The 12,533-nt window shown below is 39.1% G+C and overlaps 1 protein-coding gene across 4 annotated transcripts in view; it reads right to left on the bottom strand.

Annotated features, from left to right (window-relative positions):
- The window catches only part of clpxa (caseinolytic mitochondrial matrix peptidase chaperone subunit Xa), a 291,827-nt gene that overhangs the window by 232,200 nt on the left and 47,094 nt on the right, over positions 1-12,533 (bottom strand). The gene's annotated exons all lie outside the window — the stretch shown is intronic.

Here is a 12,533-nt window from a genome sequence, read left to right as displayed (position 1 = left end):
GTCCACTTTGCGACATCACGTTCCGTTTCCCTCTGCCTTGCGGTCTTTGTTCTGTGAAAAACGCAGATTCCTGGTTCACTTGTATTCCATTAAATGATCCTATAGTTTTCCTTCCAAAAATCCTCTTGAGAGCCGACTTCATGGAGGAGAACTTTAAATCTGTACAGGCCGTCAGAGCTAGCTGTCTGCTTTTTTCATCGAGGCAAGCCGTATCCAAAAGCTTAAAAGCCAACACAGCATCAGGAAGCGTCATATTATACTTTTTCATTCGGTTATAACGCTGTTCAAAGTCAATTATGTAGTCCGCCATGGAAACTGAACTGCTCTTCGTTATGCCATCAAAATAAGAATACGCTTCATATGCGCGATCCTTTTCCTCTTTTAGAAACACAGCGTCAAGCTTCGCTATTAACGTCGTCATACCGCTATCACTATCTAAATCTTCCGCAGGTATTTCCATCGCGGTTTCACGGGCTCTCCCTTCAAGCCCCAAAGCAACAGCAAGTGCTTGTTTCTTTCTGTCAAGGTCGGTAACTCGCGTCCAGACATTGATTTCATTTTTCCAGCACTCGTACGGTCTGGCTTCATCAAACTTCGGCGGGACTTTATAACTAGCTGCCATCCTTATCAACCATCCTCTGCTACCATGATAAACTGAAATAAACACGACGTTTAAATGTTGATAGCATTTATTAGAGGCATTCAGCAGCTCACTCTCTCCGTCTCACCGCTTAATACACACCCGCCAAAACTCCCCCACGCCGCTCGCGTAACCTCCCTTCTCCCAGAAGCACATACGCTGGGTTAAATAGTGCAGGTGAGATGTGATATATTAACAATGGCGACCTCCACTCCCACCTTCTCCTGGTATGCGAACTGCAGAGGGTCGAGGGCGTGGTGGACCTGTGGCCTTAGGTGGTGAAGCAGCAGCCGCTCCATGGTCTTCATCACAGGCCGGAAGTTGTTCAGCTCACTAGGACGTGATACCTTTGGGACTGGGGTGATGCAAGATGTTTTCCAAAGCCTCGGGACTCTCCCCTGTTCCAGGCTCAGGTTGAAGATGTGCTGTAGAGGACTCTCCAGCTCCAACGCACAGGCCTTCAGCAGTCGTGGCGATAATCCATCTGGACACGCTGCTTTGCTGGCACAAAGACTCCTCAGCTCTCTGCTTACATGGGCTGCTGTAATTGTGGGTTGGGGGAAACTCTCCTATGTTGGTATCAGCAGAAGGATGGAGGGTGCAGTACTCGGAGGTGAGAGTGGGTTAGGGTGGTCAAACCTGTTAAAGAAGTTGTTCATCTGAATAGAATAGAACTGTTTAACCACTTTAACACTATTTCTGAAGCCTATGAAAAAACTCGTAATTCCGGGCCACCTTAAATTCCTTTGCACCCCTCCATTAGCGTCTTTTGTTTTGTAAATATGTTGATCAGCACAATCAGCAAGCAGCCTGCTATACCATCCCCACACCGCCTCAACTCAACTCGGACAAAAAGTTCTCCCAGCTCAAGTTTTGTTTATGTGGGTGTGAGGTGCCTGGAGTTGTATACTGTAACTAACATATGGTTATTTGGAACACAGGTCTTTCATGAGTGTTCCGGGTCTACAACAACATATGTAAATGTAGGAGAACAGGATATGCGAGAATGCAAATGTTGAATACATACCTAAAACAAACTTTTTTCATGTTATAGTACTAACGACAAAATTTTGACATGAAGTGTATAATGTGTGAAGACTGAAGTCCAAATATCAAATAAACATTTTCACAAAAGGTACAAGTATAATAAAACAAATTTATACATTTAAGCATGTAATGGGCAAACAAAAAATGAGGTATACCCGAAGGCACTGCAGTAGTACTTAAGGTAACTTTACTTCTTAAATGTTAATGTTTTACTGTTTAATAATTTATACGCTTCTTATATGTTGTTCAAATTCTTTTATCAAAATACCACTGACAGCACAATGCACGATAACATGGAGTGAATACACCATACGCATCCGCCCACGGCTGCCCTGCTGTGCGCAGGTAGGAGTTGATTCTACAATAAAATAAAATAAACATAAAAAGAGTAAAACAATCATCACCCATAAACCGTGTGTGTGTGTATATATGTGTATATATATATGTTGATATGTGGATGTATATATATATATATATATATATATATATACATACGTAGATATGTATATATATGTGTATATGTATATGTATATATATGTTTACACGTGTGTGTGTGTATTTTATATATATAAAACACAGCAACACTCATAACAATGACAACACAATTACATTGACAATCATGTTACGTTATTTTTAAAATGTTTTCTTTTTTTTCATAACCTCTTTAACACACTACTTCTCCGCTGCGAAGCGCGGGTATTTTGCTAGTTCAAGAATAAAAAACAAACGCTGACATAACCGCTTGAGTGGTGCAGCGGTAAGAACTGCTGACTCATAATCAAGAGGTCACGGGTTTGATTCCGGGCACGTCCTAGAATTACTGTTTTGAGTAGTAAGCTGCTCTTATTGTTACTATTATACAATATAAACATATCTCTCTATTATATGAAAAAATCCTGGGACAAGACGAGACATGACTTTTTCAGAGAGATACTTTCATGTCCCGTGAGACGAGACTTTGTGCCAAGAGATTTAACCACGCCCGGGGCCGGAAACAAAAGACAAAGAGTAGGTGACAAAGTAGAACGTCGTACAGAATTAGAAAATGTTGGAGTGAAACACATGCAGACCAGGTTACAGATAATTAAACTACAAAAATTCGAAAGTCTCAAAAAAAACCAAAGATCACATTAGTGCACTCAAACAAATTATTACTCTGTGAAATAATGGAACAACGAAAAGAGATCGACTATATTGTTCGGATTAAAACTTTAATTTGGAGACTCATAGATCGTCTAATTCATGTTGTCATCAGGAACAAGTAGTGTTTCTTTCCAATAAAGAGGCGTATCCATCAGAATTAAAAGATTTGTTGTTTGGTGAAAGTGAAATCCACAAACGCGAATGGCAGAGAGAGAAAGTGGCTGGTGCATAGCACAGGTCAGGGGTTGGCGAGTGAAATGAGCAGGGGGCAAAGCCCCCTAGTAACATATAAAGAAAATGTTATTATGTATCAGAACATGAAATGCCATAAAGTCAATATAACCCCAATTCTAAAAAAGTTGTAACTCTGTGAAATGTAAATAAAAACAGAAAGCAATGATTTGCAAATCTCATAAACCAACAATAGATCATAGAAAATATTCCAAATGTACAAAATGTACTATTTTAAGAAAAGAGTAAGGTCATTTTGAATTTTATGGCAGCAACACATCTCAAAAAAGGTGGGACAGGGACAACAAAAGGCTGGAAAACTGCTACTAAAAACAAACAGCTGGAGGAACATCCAACAACTAATTAGGTTAATTGGCAACAGGTCAGTAACATGATTAGGTATAAAAAAATTTAAAAAAAAAATCTTAGAGAGAGGTAGAGTCTCTCAGAAGTAAAATGGGCAGGGGCTCACAAATCTACAAAAAACTATCTACAAATTGTGGAACAATTTTAGAATAATGTTCCTAAACATAAATTGCAAAGAGACTGAGAATCTCATCATCGTCCACAGTATATAATATAACAAAAGATTAAGAATTCAGAGAAATCTCTGTGCGCAAGGGACAAGGCCAAAAATCAATACCAGATGCTCGTGATCTTTGGTGCCTCATGTGGCATTGCGTTAAAAACAGGCACAATTCTGTCATGGCAATTATTGCCTTGACCCAGAAACACTTCCAGAAATCACTGTCTGTGAACACAGTCCACTGTGCCATCTATAAATGCAACTAAAAGCTCTATAAGACAAAGAAGAAGCCATAGTCAAGTGAACGTGATCCAAAAACAGCACCATCTTCTCTGCCTCAGTCGATTTTAAATGAGCTTTGGCCCAAAGTAAAAAATGGTTCTGTGCTCACACAAATCGATTTTTTTTTATTTATTATTTTATTGTAATCATTCCATTCAAATAGATAAATTTTTACAAAAAATAGGATTGAAAGCAAATCAAACCCCACCCCTGAGAATGAGAGCATGGCCAAAGGAGTAATACTTAAACCTTGTAAACATACCTAAATTGTTGAGTTTCATAGGGCAATAAAGATAAATGGAGAAGAAAAAGAAATGCGGAGATAATTCATATTCTAAAATATTATTGATTAGATCCTGCCAGGTTTTGAAAAAATTCTGTACAGATCCTCTGACTGAGAATTTGACTTTTTCCAATTTCAAATAATATAAAAGGTCGGTTTCCCACTGACTTATAAAAGGAGAGTTAGGATTCTTCCAATTTAGCAGAATAAGTCTGCGTGTCAAAAGTGTAGTGAATGCAATCACAGTTTGTTTGTCCTTGTCCACTTCAAATCCATCTAGAAGAACACCAAACACAGCTATTAATGGGTTAGGAGGGATTGTGACACCAAGGCTGTCTGAAAGGCACTTAAAAATTTTGGTCCAAAATGATGTTAATTTGGTGCAGGCCCAAAACATGTGACCCAGTGAGGCAGGAGCTTGGTTGCAGCATTCGCAGGTTGGATCTTGCCCTGGAAATATTCTGGACAGTTGTAAACGAGACAGATGTGCTCGATATATAATTTTGAGTTGAATAATTGTATGCTTTGCGCATATGGAACTTGAGTGGATTCTCTGCATTGCTACCTTCCACTCTTTTTCTGATATATTAATTAAGAGATGTTTTTCCCATTGTCCTCTTAGATCTTTGAAAGGAAGGCACTCTAGTAAAATTTTATATATTGCAGAAATGATGTCTAAGTCCTCAAAATAGAGCAGTATTTTTTCCAGCATGGTGGAGGGTACGAGGTGAGGAAAATCGGGCCGGTTCTGTTTAACAAAGTTTGTAATTTGAAGATAGTGAAAGAAATGTGTAGCTGGAAGGTTAAATTTGGAATGTAATTGTTCAAAGGATGCAAAGATATTGTCTATATAAAGATCTCTGAACAATTTAATCCCAAATCTTTTCCAGATATTAAAAACTAGATATATTTGCGAGGGTTGAAAGAGGCGGTTCTCTTGCAGAGGTGCCACAGATAAAAGATTTTCCATCTTAAAATGCTTTCTAAATTGGTTCCATGTTCTGAGTGACTGAAGCACAATTGGGTTATTAGTATATTTGCGATAACTTGCATTTATTGGGGCACAGAGCAGGGAATATAAAGAAGTACTGCAGGATTCTACTTCTATTGCGGACCAAGCCTGTGTATGTTCATCTATTTGTGTCCAGGTTTTTATAGCTTGTATGTTTGCCGCCCAGTAATAAAACTGAAAACTAGGTAGAGCCATGCCACCTTCTGCCTGAGGTCTTTGTTGGGTCGCTCTTCGGATACGTGAATGTTTTGAGTTCCAAATACAATGAGATTATGGTTGAATCTAATTGTTTAAAAAATGATTTATTGATGTATATTGGGATGTTTTGAAATAAAAAAAGAAGCTTAGGAAGGATATTCATCTTAACAATGTTAATTCTTCCAGCTAGAGTGAGATGAAGGGTTGACCATCTATGCAAGTCTTGCTTAATTTTTTCCATACGGATGGCGAAATTTTGTTGATAAAGAGCTTTATGTTTACTTGTGATGTTTACCGCTAGGTATTTAAACTGATCTGCTATGGTAAAAGGTAGTGTGTCTAATCTAATATTATATGCTTGAGAATTCACTGGAAAGAGTATACTGTTATTCAAATTAATTCTGAGACCAGAGATCTTTTGAAATTCTGTAAGCGCTGTTAAAACTGCAGGCACAGTGTTTTCTGGGTCTGATATATATAAAACCATATCATCTGCATATAGAGAAATTTTCTGTTCCAGTCCTTCTCTGATAATCCCCTTTATCTGATTAGAATTTCGACAGTGTACCACCAGTGGTTCAATGGTGATTGCAAACAGCAGTGGTGACAAGGGGCATCCTTGTCTGGTGCCACGTTCTAGTGTAAAGTAGTCTGAACAAATGTTGTTAATACAAACTGAAGCTTCTGGATTGGTATACAGTAGTTTGATCCATTCACAAATATTCGGGCCAAACCCAAATTTCTCTAATGTAGTGAAAAGGTAGTTCCATTCAATCATGTCAAATGCTTTTTCATCTCTGGGGTGTTTGATTTTGCTGGTGAATATATTACATTAAACAGGCGTCGAAGATTGGAAGTGTCAGCCTTTAATAAATCCAGTTTGATCCTGTGATATTACCGAAGGCAGCACTTTCTCCATCCTTCTAGCTATGATTTTTGAGAGTATCTTAACATCATTATTCAGAAGTGAAATTGGTCTGTATGATGCACATTGTACCAAGTCCTTATTTTGTTTAGGAAAGACAGTGATTAATGCTTGACGAAAGGTTTGAGGTAGAATTTGATTGTCTCTAGCTTCTGTAAATGTTGCCAATAAGAGGGGAGCTAGCTGAGTAGAGAATTTCTTATAAAATTCTACAGGGTAGCCATCAGGGCCTGCTGATTTCCCGCCTTGAGGTGACTTTATAGCATCTAGTAATTCTGATAGCGTCAAAGGTTTATCCAGTTCCTCAGCACTAAAAGTATCTACTTGTGGTATCTGTAATGTATCCAGAAATGCATTAGATTGTTTGTTGTCTTCTTTAAACTCAGTAGAATATAAGGTTTTATAGTAGTCTCTAAATGTGTGCATTATATTTTTATGCTCAATAATTTCATCTCCATTCGTGTTGGCGATTACTGGGATTGCATTGCGAACTTCTTGCTTGTGGATTTGTTGAGCTAAAAGCTTATTAGCTTTCTCTCTGTGTTCATAGTAATGATGTCTTGATTTATAAATACGTTGTTCAGTTTCTTTAGTTGTTAAGAGGTTGAGTTCTGTATGCAGAGCCTGCCTTTTCCTATGAAGAACCTCACTTCGATGCCTGGCTTGTTCTTCATCTATTCTAGTAATTTCGCTTCTTAGCTCTGACACTTTCTTGGTTTCTAATTTATTTCTGTGGGAAAGATATGAAATAATCTGCCCTCTTAAGAAGGCCTTTAGAGTTTCCCAGAGTGTTCCTGCAGAAACCTCTGAGGGAGTGTTTGTCTCTAGGAAGAAACTGATTTGTTTGGATATAAATTCTGTACAGTTCTCGTCTGCTAATAGAAGTGGGTTAAGACGCCATCTGCGAGGTGAGTGTGAGGGGCATAATGATTTTAGCTCCAAGACCAGAGGTGCATGGTCAGAGATAACAATTGTGTCATATTTGCAAGATTTAATCATAGGTAATAAATTATTATCTATGAAGAAATAATCAATTCTTGAGTAGCTATGATGCACTGGTGAGTACGACGAGTATGTTCTTGAGTTTGGGTTTAGAAACCTCCAGGGGTCTGATAAGTTGGGGTCAGTTACAAACTGTGTAATTGTCTTTGCAGTGTTAGATGTTGTTCCCCCCCGTGACAGGAGTCCTATCTAAGAGTGGATTTAAAACACAATTAAAGTCCCCAGCCACTATAATTTTATGAGTGTTCACATTGGGAGTGGATACAAACAGATTTTGCATGAATTCCTTATCATCTACTTTGGGCGCATAAACATTTATCAAAATTATTTTACAGTTAATTAAGTTGCCCATGACCATCACATATCTCCCTTCAGGATCCGATACTACATCTGATGCTACAAATGAGACTGTACTATGTTTGAGAATTCCCACACCTCTAGTTTTCTTTGTAAAGCTAGAATGGAACATTTGGCCAGTCCAGTCTTTTTGATCCTTGCTTAGTAAGTAGGTCTCCTGTAAAAATACTATTTCAGCGTTTAAGCCTGTTAGGTGAGAGCATACTTCCTTTCTCTTTAATTCGTGTTTCAGGCCTTTAACATTCCAGCTCACAAAATTAACTGTCCCATCATGGAGACATTGATTCTGAATTTTTGATGTCATTTTATAGTCTTAACTGGTAGTGAGGCAGTTTTAATCTTAATTTCCAATTTCACCACGAGTTATTGCCATACAGCCTATTGTTGTGTTGATAGTTATAATTATAAGGATTAAAAGGATAGATTGGATATAGCCTGCTCTCTTTCTCTCCCCCCATATCCCCCACCCCCCCATTTTGCCTCCCCATGTGAGGCTAGACCCCACTTAATGTCCCAGTCCTCTGACATACCGAGAGACAGAGCACGTCCAAAACAAAACAAGCCGCCCCCCCCCACCCGCAGCGGTGTTTGAGAATTGAAAAGTAGAGATATCTATTACAGCTAAAGTCCAAATACTATCTGCCAAAAATATAATCATTAACAGACTTTAAGCTTAAAATATAATCTTCAGCAATCTTAAGATATTAAGATAATAAAATAATGAACCCTGGGAATGGTGCTAAAAAGTGGTCTAGGATAAGCATAGTAAATCCTAATGCCCTAATAGCAGTAACTATAAACCAAGGGTATGATGTTAAACAGTCTCCTTTAGGGTAGTAAAAGAAAAAAAAAAAAAAAACAACCTACTTTAATTACTGCCACACACACGTCTATAACTGTAATTAAAACAAACATAAAGCATCCAAGTAGAGAAAAGGATGTATAATTATAATACCCGTATCTTTACAAGTGGATCAGACAGCAGGTGATATATCCTTGCCATGCCATGACAGGATACGGCTCACTACTGTCACTATTGGTCTTTCAAAAAGAGTATCAGGATCAGCTTCCTTAATTCCTTTTCAGCTTCCTCTTTGCTGGAAAATATGTAATATTGGCCTTGAACATCCACTTTCAGTTCGACTTTCCGTAACAGCTGTTTAATGTTGTACAAGGCTGCACGTTTAGCAGCAGTAGAAGGTGCGAAGTCAGGAAAAATACGAATGAGATTATTTTCAAATATAATCTCTTGCTTGTGTCTGAGAAGATGCCATCACATCAAGCTTATATCGTAATTGCTCAAAGCGAACAATAAAAGACCTAGGTTTAAAGGTATTTGATCCGCGTATGCGATAAGCTTCTGCTATCTCGGTATCTGATTTAAAGTCATCTCCAATTATTTTAGAGAGTAATTCTACTGCAAATTTCACAGGGTTTGTACTTTCACATTTCTCAGGTAGACCTTCGATTCTAATATTATTCCTTCTGCACCCATCTTCCAGGGCTGCAAGTCTGTCTCCGAGTTTTTTGCATTCGGAATTCGCAGCTATAGCTTTTTCATCGGTGTTAAATGCCAATAGTTCCGCTGTTTCAATTCGAGCCATGAATGCCAGCTGATCTGCAAGTTTTTTCAGTTTAGACCTATTTTCTTCAATGTGTTCCTTTAATTTCGCCACTATGCCTTTAAAGGTTGCATCAAAACAATTAAACAGACTTATTTCCAGGTCTTTATTATCCTGACGCAGTTTCTCGTTTGTCTTAAGCGAGTCACTTCTTTCTTTCTTCATATTTCTCTGAATGTCTTTCTTAAGCTCACTTACGGCCGTACCCAATGTTGTGATCATTTCCTTCAGTTCGGACACATCGTTTTGGCTTTCGTGCTCCGCGGGTGGAATTGCAACCCCTATTACAGCCGATGCTTCGGGCTTGCGAGGAGTAGATGAGAGCACATACTGCAAGGCCTTCTCTAGTTTCAAGTGTTCTTCTGAAATCGGCGATCCATTGTGACCTGCATCACTTTCATCCTTGCTCCCATTTTTGCTCTTGACTGGAGATGATGCAGTGGAGCGGGGTCCTGGGAAGTCTGCGCATTCATCTGCCTGTTCCAGGCCAGTCTCCGAGAGGCCATACCTCGCACTTGGGCTTGATGTCTGTTAAGACTTTGATGTAGCTTTAAGTTTCCTTTCCAGTTCTTTCTGACCTTCCTTCTTGTTACTCATGTTTATATACTGTAGTGGAAGCTCCTCGAGTTGGGTAAATACAGGATACCTCAAAATAATAAGAAATACATGAGAAAATAAAGCCGCTGCTAATAGAGCTCCACTTCAGACGTCCATCTCCTGTAGCAGATGGGACCAACTCCACACAAATCAAAATTTGAAATTTGTTTTGGAAAACATGGACACCGCGTCCTCCAGACTAAAGAGGAAAGGGACAATCCAGCTTGTTATCGGCACTCAGTTCAAAAGCCTGCATCAGTGACAGTACAGGAGTGCATTAGTGCCCATGGAACTTACACATCTGGAAAGGCAACATTATTGCTGAAAGGCATATACAGGTTTTAGAGTAACATGTGCTCCTATCCAAACAAGTCTTTAAGGGAAGGCCTTGCATATTTCAGCAAGACAATGCCAAGCCACATACTGCATCTATTACAACAGTGTAGACCTTTCACCAATTGAAAACATTTGGCACACCATGAAATAGAAAATACAACAAAGACGACCCTGGACTGTTGAGCAGATAGAATCTTATATCCAGACAAGAATGGACAACAATCCTCTCCCAAAAGTCCAGCAACTGGTCTCCTCAGTTCCCAGATGTTTACATACCGTTGATAAAAGAAGACTGGACGATACAGTGGTAAACATGGCCCTGTCCTAACGTTTGAGACATCTTGCTGCCATCAAATTCAAAATGACCTTATTCTTTTCTTAATATGGTACATTTTCCCAGTTTAAACATTTGATATTGTGACACGCAAGTCCCTGTCTTCCACCCCAAAACACGAGGCTGAGTCTCAGTACTTTAGCAAAACCAACTTTATTCAGTTTGAAACAGGAACAGCACGGTTATTTACTGTAGTGGGATATACAGACACTGCAGTCAGGCAGGGTCATGGCCAGGTTCGTGGCCAAATAATACTGTTCCCTGCATTTATAATGTTCCTTGCATGACCCATCGATGACAGGTGCTTATAGCGCGATCGCAATCATCTCGGAATTGCTTCCACAGCACTCTGCTGCAGTGTTGCGAGCCTGCGGTTGCCCTGGCAACAAACAAGCAATCTTCCACAGACTCAGCAATCGTGCTTCAGGATTCACTTCGGTGTGTCATCCTGTTGTGGGGGTTTTGGGGGTCTATGTTAAGTATGGGTTTGAGAGATTTACAAACTATTGCATTCTGATTTTACTTACATTTTACACGTTCCAATTTTTTTGGAACTGGGGTTGTAGTAGGACACGTATGCCTAGTGTACACTGCTTTATTGATGCAGATTAAATACATAGGTACTGTTCAAACAGATATCAAAAGATTTTCTTTGTAATATTTTTTCTGTTTCTTGCACGTGACAGGGTGCCTATCTCACATGATAGACAATGACCATTGTGTTACCGTACACTACCACAGGGCAACGGATAGTGTTTTTCATATTCCCCATGACTATTTGGTCGACATGACATTTCCCATTGGTAGTTGCTGCTTTGTAAACAATGCTTAAAAAAGGTAGACGTCTTTCCTGTCCTTCCACTTGAATGCAATAATTTTGCCTTTTTGCCACACAGCTACTGCACCACGCTGTAATTTAACCCATTCACGTGAACAGAGTCACCAGGCGTATTATGGCGGTTCGGTTATACAATTCCATATGCATCAGTTTTCCTTGTAAGTAAAATCCCAAACAGTTCACATGAGGCATAGAAATGGTCCATCATTATGCAGTAGCCTTAGTGAAACAAAGTGTCTGCCAGAGACAGCACAGATAATGCAGAGATGCTGTATTGACTGTATTTGCTACCCAACTCGATACTTAACACTGTTGCAGACGAACCCAGAGCTTACGTCACACTGCATGTAGAACTTGGTATCAAATCATGTCCATTTGAACGTGATACACTGTATTATATCCATAACAACCTTTGATTGTAAACCATGAGACTTTCGGCAATACTTGTGTAATGATTAGGAACATACACCAGCATATTTTTGAAGATTGCTTGATACACATGCCACAGTTTGTACATTTTCAGTGCTGGGTGTTTGCCTCCATCATTGTCATTAGTGAAATGAAGGTATTCCATAGTGATTGAAAAGTAACTCATAACTTTGCAGAAAATGCATGTCTGCAACAATGGGTTAGTGGACCAGTACCATTACTGGACTGGTTTACCCAATATGCCCAACAATATCAGGAAACTGAAAAACACCCACATGTCATTTGCAACTACAGATTGCCAGCAACTGCAACAGGCAAACAGTTCACAGTGAATGTTCAGACACTGCTCAGCACAGCGAATCATTTCAACATTTTTTCCATAAGACTATCAGTGACACATTGTAAATAGTCCAGTTAATCATTATCAAAAGATATCTTTAGAGGTTACCTGTTAATAGTCAGCAAGGAAGTGAAGGATGGTCAGTAACAGTATGAATCTGACATCAAACACAGACATCACTGAAAACTATGCAGATCGGAACATACCGAATAGGTTTTAGCTTCAATGCCCAGGTCTGCATTTGATGACCAATTCACACGGTCATCATCAGTGCTTGATTCAAGCAATGGTTCTGTTTCAGTTTGTTCTAAAGCAGGCTTTACAGCTTTTTGCTTGACATTAAGTTTGTTTGAAAGAACCACCCCACTCATGAATAGTAATAAGTTACCAT

The sequence above is a fragment of the Erpetoichthys calabaricus genome, chromosome 17 (genome assembly GCF_900747795.2).
Source record: "Erpetoichthys calabaricus chromosome 17, fErpCal1.3, whole genome shotgun sequence".
Classification (NCBI taxonomy): domain Eukaryota; kingdom Metazoa; phylum Chordata; class Cladistia; order Polypteriformes; family Polypteridae; genus Erpetoichthys; species Erpetoichthys calabaricus.
The sequence above is the reverse complement of the archived record's forward strand: the minus strand, read 5'-3'. Positions and strand labels throughout refer to the sequence as shown.